The 14,025-nt window shown below is 48.3% G+C and overlaps 1 non-coding gene across 1 annotated transcript; it reads left to right on the plus strand.

Moving 5' to 3' along the window:
• Window positions 1–701: 701 nt before the first annotated feature.
• TRNAW-CCA (transfer RNA tryptophan (anticodon CCA)) lies at window positions 702–1,008 on the plus strand. The gene is made up of 2 exons: window positions 702–738; window positions 973–1,008. It is a non-coding gene; the product is annotated as a tRNA-Trp (tRNA).
• The last annotated feature ends 13,017 nt before the right edge of the window (window positions 1,009–14,025 follow it).

Below are 14,025 nucleotides of genomic sequence, written 5' to 3' on the forward strand. Positions count from 1 at the left end.
TCTCCAGCATGCTGTTTTGACTTTTCTACCCTTGTCTTAACCTTTGCCTAAGTTGGTCCCTATAACCAGGGATGCCATCCCTTCTGCTACCTCTACCTGCACTTGCTTGGACAATGGGCATGATCAGGTCAAGATTCTAGCTTGTATTTCTTCCTCTGGGACAAGTCCTACTGTGCCTCCACTCCGCTCCACTTGTATTTTCTTGACCACTTCTGTATCTAAGGCCACAGGTTTCTCAGGGGCTGGCCATGTCTCATTCCTCTGCATGTGGCCAACGCCCTCTTCCAGTGGGGACTCAACCAATACGTGATGGTTGAATGATTCTGAGGAGTGGGCGTAGAGAGCACAGGGTGGGGCTCTTAGGAGAATTCAGTGATCTCACTGTATTAGTCAGGTGGGCTAGGTTATGCTGTGTAACAAATGACCACAATTTCTCAGGGGCTTAAAACCACAAAGATTTTGTACCTTGCTTGCAGGTCAGGGCAAATGGGCACTGCTCATATCATAGTGACTCGGGGACTGCAGATGATGGAGGTTCCCCATCTTATGATGCCATCACCTCCACACAAGTTTTTCTTGGCAGGGGAAGAGCACGGGCGGAATTGCGTGACAGCCCTTAAGTGCTTCCATCTGAAAGTGACACAATCCTTTCCGCTCATATTACATTGGCCACAGCAGGGTCTCTAACCCCTATAACTGGTGCCTGGCTGGCTCAGTTGGTAGAGCATGTGACTCCAAATTTTTTTTTTAACATTTATTCATTATTGAGAGACAGAGAGACACAGAGCATGAGCAGGGGAGGGGCCGAGAGACGGAGAGACACAGATTCCGAAGCAGGCTCCAGGCTCCGAGCTGTCAGCCCAGAGCCCAACGCAGGGCTCGAACCCACAAACCGTGAGATCATGACCTGAGCCAAAGTCAAATGCTCAACCGACTGAGCCACCCAGGTTCCCCTAGAGCATGTGACTCTAGATCTCATGGTCATGAGTTCAAGACCCATGTTGGGCATGGAGCCTACTTAAAATTTAAGAAAAAGATGCTATAGGGGCCCCCGGGTGGCTCAGTTGGTCAAGCGACTGACTCTTGGTTTCAGCTCAGGTCATGATCTCATGGTTTCATGGGTTCGAGCCCCACATCCAGCTCTGCACGCTGACCACACGTGGAGCCTGCTTGGGATTCTCTCACTCCTTCTCTCTCTGCCCCTCTCCTGCTTGCACTCTCTCTCAAAATAAATAAACTAAAAAAAAAAATGCTACAAACCCATATGACTCCAAGGGGATGAGGATTTGTAACGCTGTGCCTAGAAGAGGAGAACTGGAAATATTGCTTAGCAGTGGTGACGTCTGCCACAGTCAGTGATGTAAAAGGTCTGGTTCAGTATTGAGAATGTAGTCCAATGATTGACCAGTGTTTGTTTTTACTCCTTAGCCATTCATCATTCAACACGTGTTTCACTTTACACAGTGGCAAAAGACAGGTAATGTTCCTTGTCTCATAGAGTTATGGGCAAGTGGGGGAAGAGGGACAGACATTTCTCTAATCAACACCCTCATATACATATAATTACAGTTTGTAGTAAGTGCTCTCCCAGCAAAGAATGGGATCCCATGAAAGAGAATAATGGTGTGTGTGTGTGTGTGTGTGTGTGTGTGTGTGTGTCTGTCTGTCTGTCTATATGAGAATGGGGAGTCAGGGAAGTCCTCTCTGAGGGGGCTGACTTTGAGATGAGACCCAAAGAAAGAGGAAGTCAGGGGATGAGGGCAGGGGAAGAACTTCTTAGGCAAAGGGAACGGCATGTGCAAAGACACAGAGGTGGGAAAGGGTCTAGCAGGTTTAAGACACTAAGGAGGCTGAGTCTGGTGCAGTGATTTGTGGGGACTGTGAGGGAGGTGGGGACAGAGAGGACCAAAGGCGTCATCACCCAGGACCTTGTAAAATGCAGTCAGCAGGCCTCTGGAAAGCTTTAAGCACGATGGGGCCTGACCTGTGCCTTTAATGACTTCTGAAATGTTTGTACACCCAGTGCTCAGGTGCTCCCTTCCTTCCTCCTTTGCTTCTCCAACTGTTTTCACGCCAGGGGTTCTCATCAGGTCCTGTAGCTTTGACTCCCAGATGTGTATCTTTAGCCCCGTTCTTGCGCCAGAACTCAACCCGTGTGGCCCCCTGGGTACTCCTCAGCTCTGCCAGTATAGGGGACAGCAGTTTTCCTTCACCCTCTTAGGATCCCTGGCTGGGTCTGAAAATTAAGACAGAGACGTATTAACAGAAGAAAAGCATACAGGTTGATTTAATGTGAGTTTTACACGATACAGGAGCCTTCATAAGGAAATGGAGACCCAAAGAAACAGAACTGGGTATTTTTATGCTAGGTTTGATGAAGTAGGCAGTCCTGTAGAAATACGGGTTAGAGACTGCCAGGGGAACCATGGGAACTTAGCTGATTTATTTGTTGGGGTTCTTCTGGTCCCTGCTTTGTCTTCAGAGATAAGGAGGCTCCTTTCCTCCGGGTATGGGGAAGGTGTCTCTCCCACAAGAGTTTTATGACTTGTTTCAGGGGAGAAAGCCGTTTTCTCAAACACATTCAAGTTTAAAATATTCAATACGCCAAGGTGCCATATTTGGGGGTAGCGTGTCCTGAACCCCGTTACTGGGTACCTCCACCTTAGCGTGAGCAGATCCAGACTTTTGCATACTCGTCACCCTGTTCCTCTTTCCTCTCCCCTCTCAATAAAAGAACCCCCTCCTCACAGTCAGAAACTTTGGGCTCAACCTTGACCCCTAACCCCTACCCTTCACACAACGTGTCAGCAAATCCTGTTGGCTGGCCTTGAGGATGTCTCAGAATCCAACTGCTTCTTCTTGCTGGGTGCAAACCACCATTATCCTTAGCTTGGGTTATTTAGATGCCCTCCTAAGCGGCCCTCAGCTTCAGCTCCTGCCCTCTTACTCAGTTCCCCAAACCTCAGTCAGAGGGCTTTGGGGAAAACGTACATCGGATTCTTTTACACGCCTGCTTAAAACCCTCTGGGTTTCCCCCTCAGATCTCTAGCTAAGTCGGGGGAGATTCGGGGTCGGCCCTCGGTATTTCTCCTGCCTCATTTCCTTCCTTCCTTCCTTCCTTCCTTCCTTCCTTCCTTCCTTCCTTCCTCCCTTCTTCCTTCCTTCCTCCTTCCTTCCTTCTTCCTTCCTTCCTTCCTTCCTTCCTTCCTTCCTTCCTTCCTCCTTCCTTCCTTCTTTCCTTCCTTCTTTCCTTCCTTCCTCCTTCCTTCCTTCCTTCTTCCTTCCTTCCTTCCTCCTTCCTTTCTCCCTTCCTCCTTCCTTCCTTCCTTCCTTCCTTCCTCCCTCACTCCCTCCCTCCCTCCCTCCTTCTCTCTCACAGTCACCCGGTGGGGCTCCCCGATCTTGCCCATGATTCAGGTACTGCTGTTCCACCATGGAACCTTCTCTCTCCTAATGCTGGTGAGCTTCACTGAACTAAGTTGTCCTCACAGAGAAGTGTTTCCGGATTGCCCCTCAACAGCACACCCATCACTACTCACCATCCCCACTTTATTTCTCCTCATGGACCTCATCACACTCCGGCATCACATAACACATTTAATTGTGTCTCTCCCCGGGAGAACAAAAGCGCTGAGTGGGCAGGGACTTTATTCTGTTGTCTACTAAACTTATTTATTTATTTATTTATGTTTATTTGTGAGAGAGAGAGAGAGAGAGAGAGAGAATGAGTGGGGGAGGGGCAGAGAGAGAGAGAGAGAGAGAGGGAGACACAGAATCTGAAACAGGCTCCAGGCTCTGAACTGTCAGCACAGAGCCCGACACGGGGCTTGAACCCACGAACCACGAGCTCATGACCTGAGCCAAAGTCGGCTACTTAACCGACTGAGCCACCCAGGTGCCCCTTTTTTTCTGCTAAACATCTAATGCCAAAAACAGTGCCCAGCACGTGGAAGACGTTCTAGAAATATTTGCTGAGTGAATGAGTGGAGTGAATGACCTTGAAATTCCAGGAACTGCTAGGGCAACAGAGACCTCGTTTTGTTTTATCCAGGATGAGGCCGGTTGGGAGCAGTTTGGGTTTCGGGAGGTAAAGACTAACAGCTTTCGTCTGTCTTTGCTTTCTCCTCGTCCCATGCTGGGCCCTGTGCTGACAAACAAGCAAGAGCTCACCCACATTTGTTCTCGAAGGAAACAATAATGTCACCACAAATTGAGGTGTGGCTGTTGCAGTTTACGAGGTTAAGTGTGCTAAGTTGTATAAATTGGGAGCGTTTCTAGCCTGGCTGTGCCCTTGAAGCATTAGAGACACCTTTTCCCTAAATGTGTGTTTAGGGAACTAGGCTGAACTATGGTTGTCCCAACACACTGTCACTTTGAAGTAGAATAATCCAAACTATGGGAAATCTATGCTCAGTTGCTATGATGGCATTGGTGGGCCCCAAAACCAGGCCTCATCCATTATTCATTCATTCATTCATTCATTCATCCATCCATTTGAGGAGTCCATACCGAGCATCTCCTGTGGGCCAGACACCAGAGTGGACAAGACCAACACAGACTCCAAGGACAGGATGAATATTCCTTCTGTGGCAATCGCTTGGGCCTTGGGCTGGGGGGAGGAAAGGACACTCTCTGAGGCTGTGGGTCAGGGAGGTGAAGAGATCTGGAGATCTGAGGGTTTTTGTAGGAATTGGGCCTCGGCCTCACGGAGTCAGGCCACGAGGGTAGGATTTAGGGGTCTGTGAACCCCAATCATCACTGCTGCTGGTGGGCATGTCACGCCTTCTCATGACTCTTTTGATGGTCTCCCAAGCCAGGTGCACACAGGAGCAGGGAAAAGGGGTGAAACAGAGAGGCGGCTAACAGACAATGAGAGGTGAGCCAGAGCAGCAGATGTTAGAGAGGTGGATGCAGGCAGGAGTGACAAGTGAATATATGAGACACCCAGAGATGCCCCATAAAATAGACAAACTATTCTTTGAAATGCATGGCCGTGCGTATAGAATGAATGAATAAACGCAAGGAAAATCTTTAGAATGTCAAACATAAAGAGAATGCTGGAAGCCTGGGTGTTAGGGAGCTCCAAAGCTGCAGGGAGACCTCAGGTCATTTGCACACACATCTCCATGACCTAGATCAGTGTTTCTCAATAGCAGCGCTGTTGACATTTTGGGCTGTATTAATTTTTGTTGGGGTGGGAGCTGTCCTATAGGATGTAGGATGTCGGGCATCCTGTAGGATGTTTGGCAGCAACCTTGGCCTCTACCCAACAGATACCAATAGCAACTCCCTCTTCCAGTTGTGACAACCAGAAATGTCTCCTGGGAAACAAAGTTGTCCAAGTCCAGAAATAAAGGCTTAGAGGAGGAAGGAAATGGACTGTGAGCACTCATGGTGGGGAGTTGTAATTGAGACCCTCTACAAAAACCAGGGCTTTGAAAGACTGCACTTTTGGTGAAAGGATAGAGGGGAAAAAATCCATCCTGTGGCAAAGAGAAAGGGTAAGAAAAGTTGTCTATTTCAGCATGAGCTCAGGTAGAAAGAAAAGCCTTTAAATTTGTAACCACATGGCTACCCACACAGGGGTTTAGGGTAAACATTTGCATTACCTATGGGTTGCAGGAAACTCCAAGTGGTGAAATTAACTCCAAGTATGTTAGTAGTACCCGGAGCACCTAGCAGAAGCAAAAGCAAAGTCTCCTGGGAGGGACATACCCTCAACTCCTGCTGTACAGGATTCTGATGGATAGAGCTCAACTGAGCTTGGGTTTACAATACAAAATTACAGAGTACACAAGGAAATAATCATGAGTGAGTTAGAAAACAGCAAATGGTAGAATTAGTCCTCAAGAGTTAAGATATTGGGATGATCAGATCCAGAATATTAAAAAAAAATAGCTTGTGTAAAATGTTTAGAGAAATAAAGATGCTACCAGGAAAACCAGGCAAATATGCACGTGAACAAAGACTAAAAAATGAAAATAAAAATGATGAAATTTAAAACTCAATGGATGGGTTAAACAACAGATTAGATATAGTTGAAGAGATGGTTAGTGAACTGGAAAATAGATTTGAAGAAATCACTAGCCATAATGCAGCACACAGAAAACTATTAACAAGAGGGAAAAAGACATGGGAGACAGAATGAGGAATTTAACAAATGTCATCTAGGAATTCCCGAGGAGATAGTTGAGAGAATTGGGGGAGGCAATATTTAACAATATGGTGATAAGGAGTTTTCCAGAAATGATAAAGAAAGACACATGCTGGGAAGGAAGCATGAAGAATTCAAGCAGAGTAAGGAGATCCACCTAGAAACATTGTAGTGAAACTGCAGAAATCCAAAGAGAAGTCCTTAACAGCAGCCAGATAGAAGTCAGATCACAGATGGCCCCAGGATGGAACGATGGAACTGTGGCACGTGAACACTTGTCCTTGGGATGCCCAGGGATTACCTAGGAAAGGGTACCTCAGGAGGAATGCCTGATTGCTGCCCCAGGATCTGGTAGGGGTTAAAATATTAAAAGAAATATAACCTCAATGGCCCCTTAGCCAGGGGTTCGTGGTTGCACAGCCCAATGTGTGGGTGTATGTGGGGGGTGCACTCAGTAACCTCTGGGCAGAAGCTTGGAGGTTACCTCTGCCTTGAGAGGGGAAACGGCCACTTTTGGAACACTGCTGGGGCAGGTCTGGGGAGGGCAGTGAACAGGAGAGTATGTATGAGTTGGGAGTATCTGGAGGGGCTCTGGGAACTGACTGCCCACCTCTAGGCCTATTTTGGAGCCAGTGTCCTTAAAGGACTCTGGAGGACACTGGGACCATCTTCCCAAACCACAAAGGTTTGGGGAAGGAAGAGGGAGAATGGAGGGATGGGGGAGGAGTGGGTCTGTGGTGTGTGCAGCCCCCCCCCCCCCACCGAGCGTAGGAGAGAGGCTGAGAAGGTTGAGGGGAAACCCAGGGACTGCCTCTATTCCTGGAAAAATGCAATGTCTCCTACCCCTACACACACACACACACACACACACACACACACCCTTCTCTATTCTTGCTATGAATTTCTCACCAAACAAGCTTCATTAATCGTCTAATAACCAGATTAATTAAGGACGCTGAAAGTAAACAGCAAGAAGGTAATTTGCTCCTGATTACTGTGTAATTGCAGGAGGATGAACTCATTTACATATGCAAAGAAGGCTGCCTAAACAGCAAATGACAATGGAGAGAAGTAATTGTGTACCTGAACCCCCCCCCCCCCAATCTCTCCCTACCGCTTCTGCCTCCTCCAGCCCCGTACTTAGCCTTCTCTAGAAAGCTGATCACCTGCCTGCGGGCAGCCCAGCCAATCCGGATCCCTGCCCTGCAAGTCCCCTGGCCCAGGCCGGCTCCTGCAGCTCCTTTCCCTCCCAGAGAGGTATGTCTCACAAAACAAGTCTGGCTTTGGCCCTGCTTGAATGATCTTGGCAACGTGCTTCCCAAACCCACAGTTCCTTAACTTCAAAATGCTGTCTGCAGTCTTTAATACGACTCCACTAAAAGACAGTGAGGGAGCGCTTTATACGTTGCAAAGCGCTGGGTCAAAGCTTGCTGGGCATTATTTTTTACCTGAGCAGGGATATGCTGAATGTGCCTCTTCAAAGGCCCCTTAGAATCCTGCCTCATCCAGGAAGCCTTCCTGGATTGTGCCCTTCCCAGAAACTGGCTTTCCTCCGGGGCCGCAATTTGCTAGTTTCTAGAGAAGCGCTGGCCCCACAGCTCCCGCTAAATCCCCGTGTCACGCTGGGGGCTGGAGAGAAGTAAAGAACCCAAAGTACCCCCTCCCCCATCGAGGCTAAGCTCAGGCTTGGGGGGACCCCATGCTGGGGCGCTCCTGGTCCCCCAGGGCCTCGGACGCCAAATTGTTTTCTTTCTGCTGGCGGCCTCCATCTCTCCTGAACTCAATTTGCGTTTTCAAAGCAGCTAATAGACGCATTAAAAAATCCATTTTCACCGGGGATTGAATCTGACTGGAGCGAGATCAATGCGCAGAGGCCCCCCTCCTCCTCCCCCACTCTGCCCCCGCATCGCCATGGAGACCAGGGAAGCCGCCGCGCCCAGCTGGGCTCCAGCTGGCCTCTCTGCTCCCCTACCTTCCAGCGCCCAGGCCCCACCCCCGTTGTTGTCGTGGCCCTCGTCCACACTCAGCGCTGGTTAGCTCACCTACACCTGCCACGCAACCTCGCGCGCGTGTGTGTGCGCGTGTGTGTGAGGGAGGCGGCTGATTTATAGATTGAACTGCACCTCCAAACTTGATTTCAACCCACCACCACCTGCTCAGCCGGCTGTGATCGTTGCACAGCCTTCGGAACCCCACAGCCTGGCCTCTGAGAGGCTGCATCCTGCGTGGGGTTCAAATTCCGCTTGTCCCCTCTGGCCCTGAGACCTTGGGCAGATCACTTCCCCCTCTGGTCCTCCTTCATTTCCTCCTCTGTAAGGGCAATGCTCATACCTTCCGTGCAAGATTGGGGTGAGGGTGAGGAGGAGGAACCATGCTGGTGATGGCAGAGAAATACATTTTCAACCTTGAGCTGCTTTGGGGAGACATGCTGTGCATGTTTATACACATGATGGGAGACAGCCCCCACCCCAGCATTGGGGAGCCCCCTGTACTGTGATCTATGTAAGGGCAGGAGCTTCGTCTGCTGTATACTGTGGCCTGATGCCCGGCTGACACTGGTGTGCCTTTTAATATTTGTTGACTATTCAACGATGAAAGAGGGACCCACCCACTACCATGCTGGAAATTGGAGAATAGACTGGTTTGGCAACTTGGGTCTGAGTCCTGTCTTCTCCACGTAACTACTGTGTGGTCTTGGGAATGTTAGCCAACACCTCTGTGCCTCAGTTAATCTGTTAAATGAAGATACTAATTGTACTGACCTCATAGCGCTGTTGTAGGGGTTAAATGACTCAAATATAGGAAGTTTTAGAACAGGGGTGGCACCCAGTGAGTCTTCAAGAAGTGTCAGCTTTTATTCTTCAAACCTTATGCCACGGTTTTATAGGAGGGGGGGGCCTGCCCCCAGCCCTGTCTCTCCTTTCCCCTGGGTCCTCTGCCCCAGTCCCTGAGTACCTGGCCTCCTGCAAAAGTCCCTCATGGTTTCCTTCTGTGTTCTAGTCTTTGGGGATTAGGACACCTGGGTGGGCACAGAGGTCACCTCTTGTTACCAAGTCCATAGCTACTCGCCAGCCTCTGGTCTCCCTGAACTTCAGCTGCTGTGTTCCCTCATTTCTTTTTTTTTCTTTTTAAGTTTATTTATTTATTTATTTTTTGAGAGAGAGAGAGAGAGAGAGAGCGAGCATACCTGTGGGTGGGGCAGAGAGAGAGGGAGAGAGAGAATCCCAAGCAGCCTCCTCATTGTCAGCATACAGCCCAATGCGGGGCTCAAACTCATGCACCATGAGATCATGGCCTGAGCCTAACTCAAGAGTTGGACCCTTAACCGACTAAGCCACTCAGGTATCCTCGTTCCCTCATTTCTGCCCTCAAGCCCTCTTGCTGCCTCTGAAGCCTCTTGCTTTGCTTTGGTCTCCAAAGAGAGCCTTAGTGGGTGGGTGAGATTAGGAGGCAGGATCGGGGGGCTGGCCTGGGTTTTGGACAAAACAGATTCTGGAACTGGGGGGATCTGTGGTGCTCAGGTCAGGACCCCTGGTGGCACTGGCTCCTTATTAGCAAGCACCACTGATTTTGTGTGGCTCAGCCTGGCATGGTAACAACCTGGTTTCCTTTCGGGAAGAAAAGTACCTTTGAAGGGTCAGAAAGCTGTTCAGGTCTCAGGGGCCCCCCAAGCTGGCTAGAGCTCCCTCAGGCTTTTAACTCAGAGAGTGGGCCCTCTGGACCTAGCCTCAACAGGAAGGTCAGCCCCTTTACACACACACACACACACACACACACACACACACATACACACAGCCCTTCTCACCAAAATCTGGGTGAGTCCCCCCAGCCCCTGCCCTGGTCACCCCCTCTCCAGCTCTCTTCTTCCCTCTGGTGCCCGTCATGGGACCATGCTGTTTGGAGGGACAAAGGTATTGAGGTGGGCAGAGGGGCAGAGGGCTCTCAGTGGTTTCCAGTGGAGGACTGGGGAGTTGCTGGCCTATGTGAAATAGATATTTAAGCACTCAGTGGTTCCAATGGAATTTGAGGTCCTGGCTTTGAGTCCTGGGTCCACCCTTGAGTGAGCTGGTTCATTTCTCTGTGTCTCAGTTTTTCTACCAGTAAAGTGGAGATGTGAATAGCAACTTTAGTAATAACGATTGCTGCCTTGAAAGGTCATTACAAGGATCAAATAAGACTCAGGAAACTCATAAACTGGTTAGGTCTTCCCTCCTGGCCTGGGAAGGTAGAACTGGGTATCCCTCCCTTCCATGTCTGCAGAGCCCAGCAAACACCAAGTGCTTAATAAATGTGGATGGATTTGAAAAACCAGAGGTTCCAGGGAGCCCAGGCCTGAACTTATGTGGGAGATAGAGAGAAACCAAGATGTTTCACCAAGAGGAGAGGGTGGTAGAGAGGGAATTGGGGCAAGAGGACATTAAAACATCATGGCTTTCAGGGCCACCTAGGTGGCTGAGTCAGTTGAGTGTCTGACTTGATTCATCGTTCAGGTCGTGATCCCAGGGCCGTGGGATCCAGGCCTGCATCAGGCTCCACACTGAGTGTGAAGCCTGCTTAAGATTCTCTCTTTCTCTCCCTCTGCCCCTCTCCCCTGCTCGCTCTCTCTCTCTCTCTCTCTCAAACAAAATTTAAAAATAAGTAAGCAAATAAATAAATAAATCACAGCTTTCATATAAATAAAAAATAAACACGTATGAAAGATTTAGTAGAAATCAGTAAGATGTTACCAGTGCTTCCAAGGAGGGTCCAAAGAGCAGATCCATATATGGGACACCAGGAAATGAGTTTACAAATAGTTGAGAAACTGGTCAATAGCCATAGATTAGTAATCATTGGTACCCCTACCAGACAAAAGTCACTTGCATTTCTATGGAACAGAATCATTTGCTTTACCATCAGTTTTGTACAACTTACAGAGTTGTACAAACTGCCCCAAGGTGGTGTAAGTCAGAGGGCCCGGGCTGTGCAGTAGACAGGACACTGAGGGGTCTTCCTCTCATTTCAAAGTTTTTCACCATTTTTTATGGGTCGGGCATGAGAGGTGGCCTGAAGAAGGCCCAGCGGCGGGGCCAAGAACTCAGCTCATCAAAGGCATACGCTTGCTTCACCCCCTTTTGGATTTCCTGGGGTCTCTAGCCTTCCTGGGCGTTGAGGCCCTGGTGGGGAGACAGCCTGAGCCCCAGATAGCCCCAGCATCCTTGGCTTTTCTTTTTATTATTTTTTTAAATTGCCGTAAAACAAACTTAACAGTCAAGCGCACAAAGATGAAGTCTACAGCCTGATGAATTTTTACACACGTATATGCCCATGTCACCATTATTCAAATCGAGATATAGAACATTTCCAGAACTTCAGAGGGGTCCCTCACGTGCCCTCCTAGCCAATAACTAACCTCTATTATTCTGTTACCCTAGATTGGTTTTGTTTGGCTTTGAACTTCAAATGAATGGAATCGTACAGTAGATGTACTCTTGTGTCTGCGTTATTTCAGCCGTACGATATCTGAGAGCTCCATCCATGTTGTCATAGACAGCAGGAGTTTGTTCCTTTTCATTGCCAAGTAGTACTCCATCAAATGGTTATACCACAACTGTTTATTCTTCCGCTCTTGGATGCCCATGTAAGTTCTTTCCAGATTTGGGTCGTTCTGGATAAAGCTGCCATGAACATTCTTGCAGGTGTCTTTTGGGAAACATGTTTTTATTTTTCTCCAGTAAATGCTTCGGAATGGAACTGTTGGGTCTTAGGTTTGATACATGCTTAGGTTTAGGAGATGGGGCCAAATGGTTTTCCAAAGTGGCTGTACTGATTTCCATTCTTCCCAGAGGTGTACTGGGAAGTGTAAGTGTCCCAGTTGTTCCGCGGCCTCACCAATGCTTGTATTGTCAGGTGTGTTGGGTTTTTTTTTTTCCCCTTCATCTTAGCCATTCTGGTGGGTTATGGTGGCATCTCGTTTTGTCTTTGTTTTTATTTTTTTTTACTTTAGAAAGAGAGAGTGAGAGAGCATGAGTGGGGGAGACGGTCAGAGGGAGAGAGAGGGAATCGTAAGCAGGCTCCATACTCAGTGCAGAGCTCTATGCAGGGTTGATCCCGTGACCCCAGAATCACGACCTGAGCCAAAATCAAGAGTTGGATACTCAATTGACTGAGCCACACAGGCTCGCCTTGCGTGTTTTTTAAAAATTTTTTTAATGTTTATTTACTTTGAGAGAGAGAGCTTAAGCAGGGGAGGGGCAGAGAGAGAGAGAGGAAGACACAGAATCTGAAGCAGGTTCCAGGCTCCAAGGTGTCCGCGCAGAGCCCAACGTGGGCTCGAACTTGTGAACCGTGAGATCATGACCTGAGCCAAAGTCAGATGCTTAATGGATTGAGCCACCCAGGCGCCCCTCATTTTGGTTTTAATTCACATTTTCCTGGTGATTCATAATGTTGAACATTTTGTTGTAGTTTACTGAATATTTGGGATAGCTTGTTTCTGAAGTATCTAGTAAAGTCTTTTGCCCATTTTTAATTTGGTTGTCTGTTTTTTTTATTTGTAGGAACTCTTTATACATTCTGGGATGTGAGTTCTTTGTCAGATATATGTGTGCCTAGGTAGCTTCTTCCACTCTGCAGCTTGCCTTTTCACTCTCCTAATGGTTGTCTTTTGATGAACAGATGTTTCAAATTTCAATGAAACCCATTGTTTCTTTTCTAGTTAGTGTTTTTGTGTTATGTGTAAGAAATCTTTGCCTATCCCAAGGTCATGCAAGTATTCTCATATTTTTGCCTAGAAGCTTTATTGTTTTGCTGTTCACATTTAGATCTATGATCCATTTAGAATTAATTTTTGCTTATAGTATGAGGTAGGAGTCGAGCTTCCCCCACAACCCCGTTGATCCAATTGATCCAACTGGTCTATCACTTATTGAAAAGACAGTCCTTTCTCCACTGAATTGCAATGGTGTTATTGGGGAGGAAGAATTTTCTTTCTACCCTTGTAGAGTCTTTAGCTAGTTTAAAGAATTTTTTTTTTCAACAGAGAGAATGTAAAGAACGGTCAATTAAAAAGGTATTGTGGGTTAATAATGACACAGAGTAGCTACCATGCCCAGAGCTACAGGAACAAAGGAAGCAGCCCGGTTATGAAAATTTGGAAAGTGAGGGAGGCCAGTGCTAGGTTCCAGGCCTCTGAGGGGCTGGCCAGCCTAAACATCACCTCCTGGGAGAGGGGGTCCTGATTCTGGTAACGCCCCTGGAGACCACGCCACCCTTCCCTTCAGGACACTGTCCACAGGTAGTAATGCGGTGTTTATGTGTGCTGGTGTCTATATGCCCTCGGTCTCTCCCCCGGACCCCCAACAACAGTGATTAGGCCACGCTGTACATCATTGTGCTAAGTGCCTCTCAGACACCTCGTTGACAGAATCATTTCTCAGGGGCAGTACATTGGGAGTTTCTGCTCTGGCTGGGCTGGGACTCCGTCACGCATCTAAATTCTACTTGACTTTGAACCTGCTTTTCGCCCAGGACTTTGCTGGGACTAGAGTGACCCAGAGGGGCTCAGATAGACTCCTGGGCACAGGACTGAAGGTGGCGCTCCCTCTTGAGGCTGTGCAGGTGCGGGGTGAACCCCGAGATGAAGCTCCCTCCAAGCTCCTCACTGCTTCACGTTCGAACACGAAATTGACATAGGACAGATTAATAAGAGAAAAAACAAATTAATCTTGTACAGGCAGGAGGCTTATAAAAATATGAGACACAAGGACAAGTCGAGCATTTGAGGCTCGACTCATTCCTCCTGAGCTGAGGAATGGGATTGGAGCCTGAGGCTTCAGAGGAGGGGAGGGTAGTAAGGGCAATAAGAAAAGCAGATGTTTGGCAATTAGATG

Source organism: Lynx rufus, unplaced genomic scaffold, assembly GCF_022079265.1.
Source record: "Lynx rufus isolate CCGP_SWC_20201006 ecotype Redwood Valley unplaced genomic scaffold, mLynRuf1.p SCAF_6, whole genome shotgun sequence".
NCBI classification, from domain to species: Eukaryota; Metazoa; Chordata; class Mammalia; order Carnivora; family Felidae; genus Lynx; species Lynx rufus.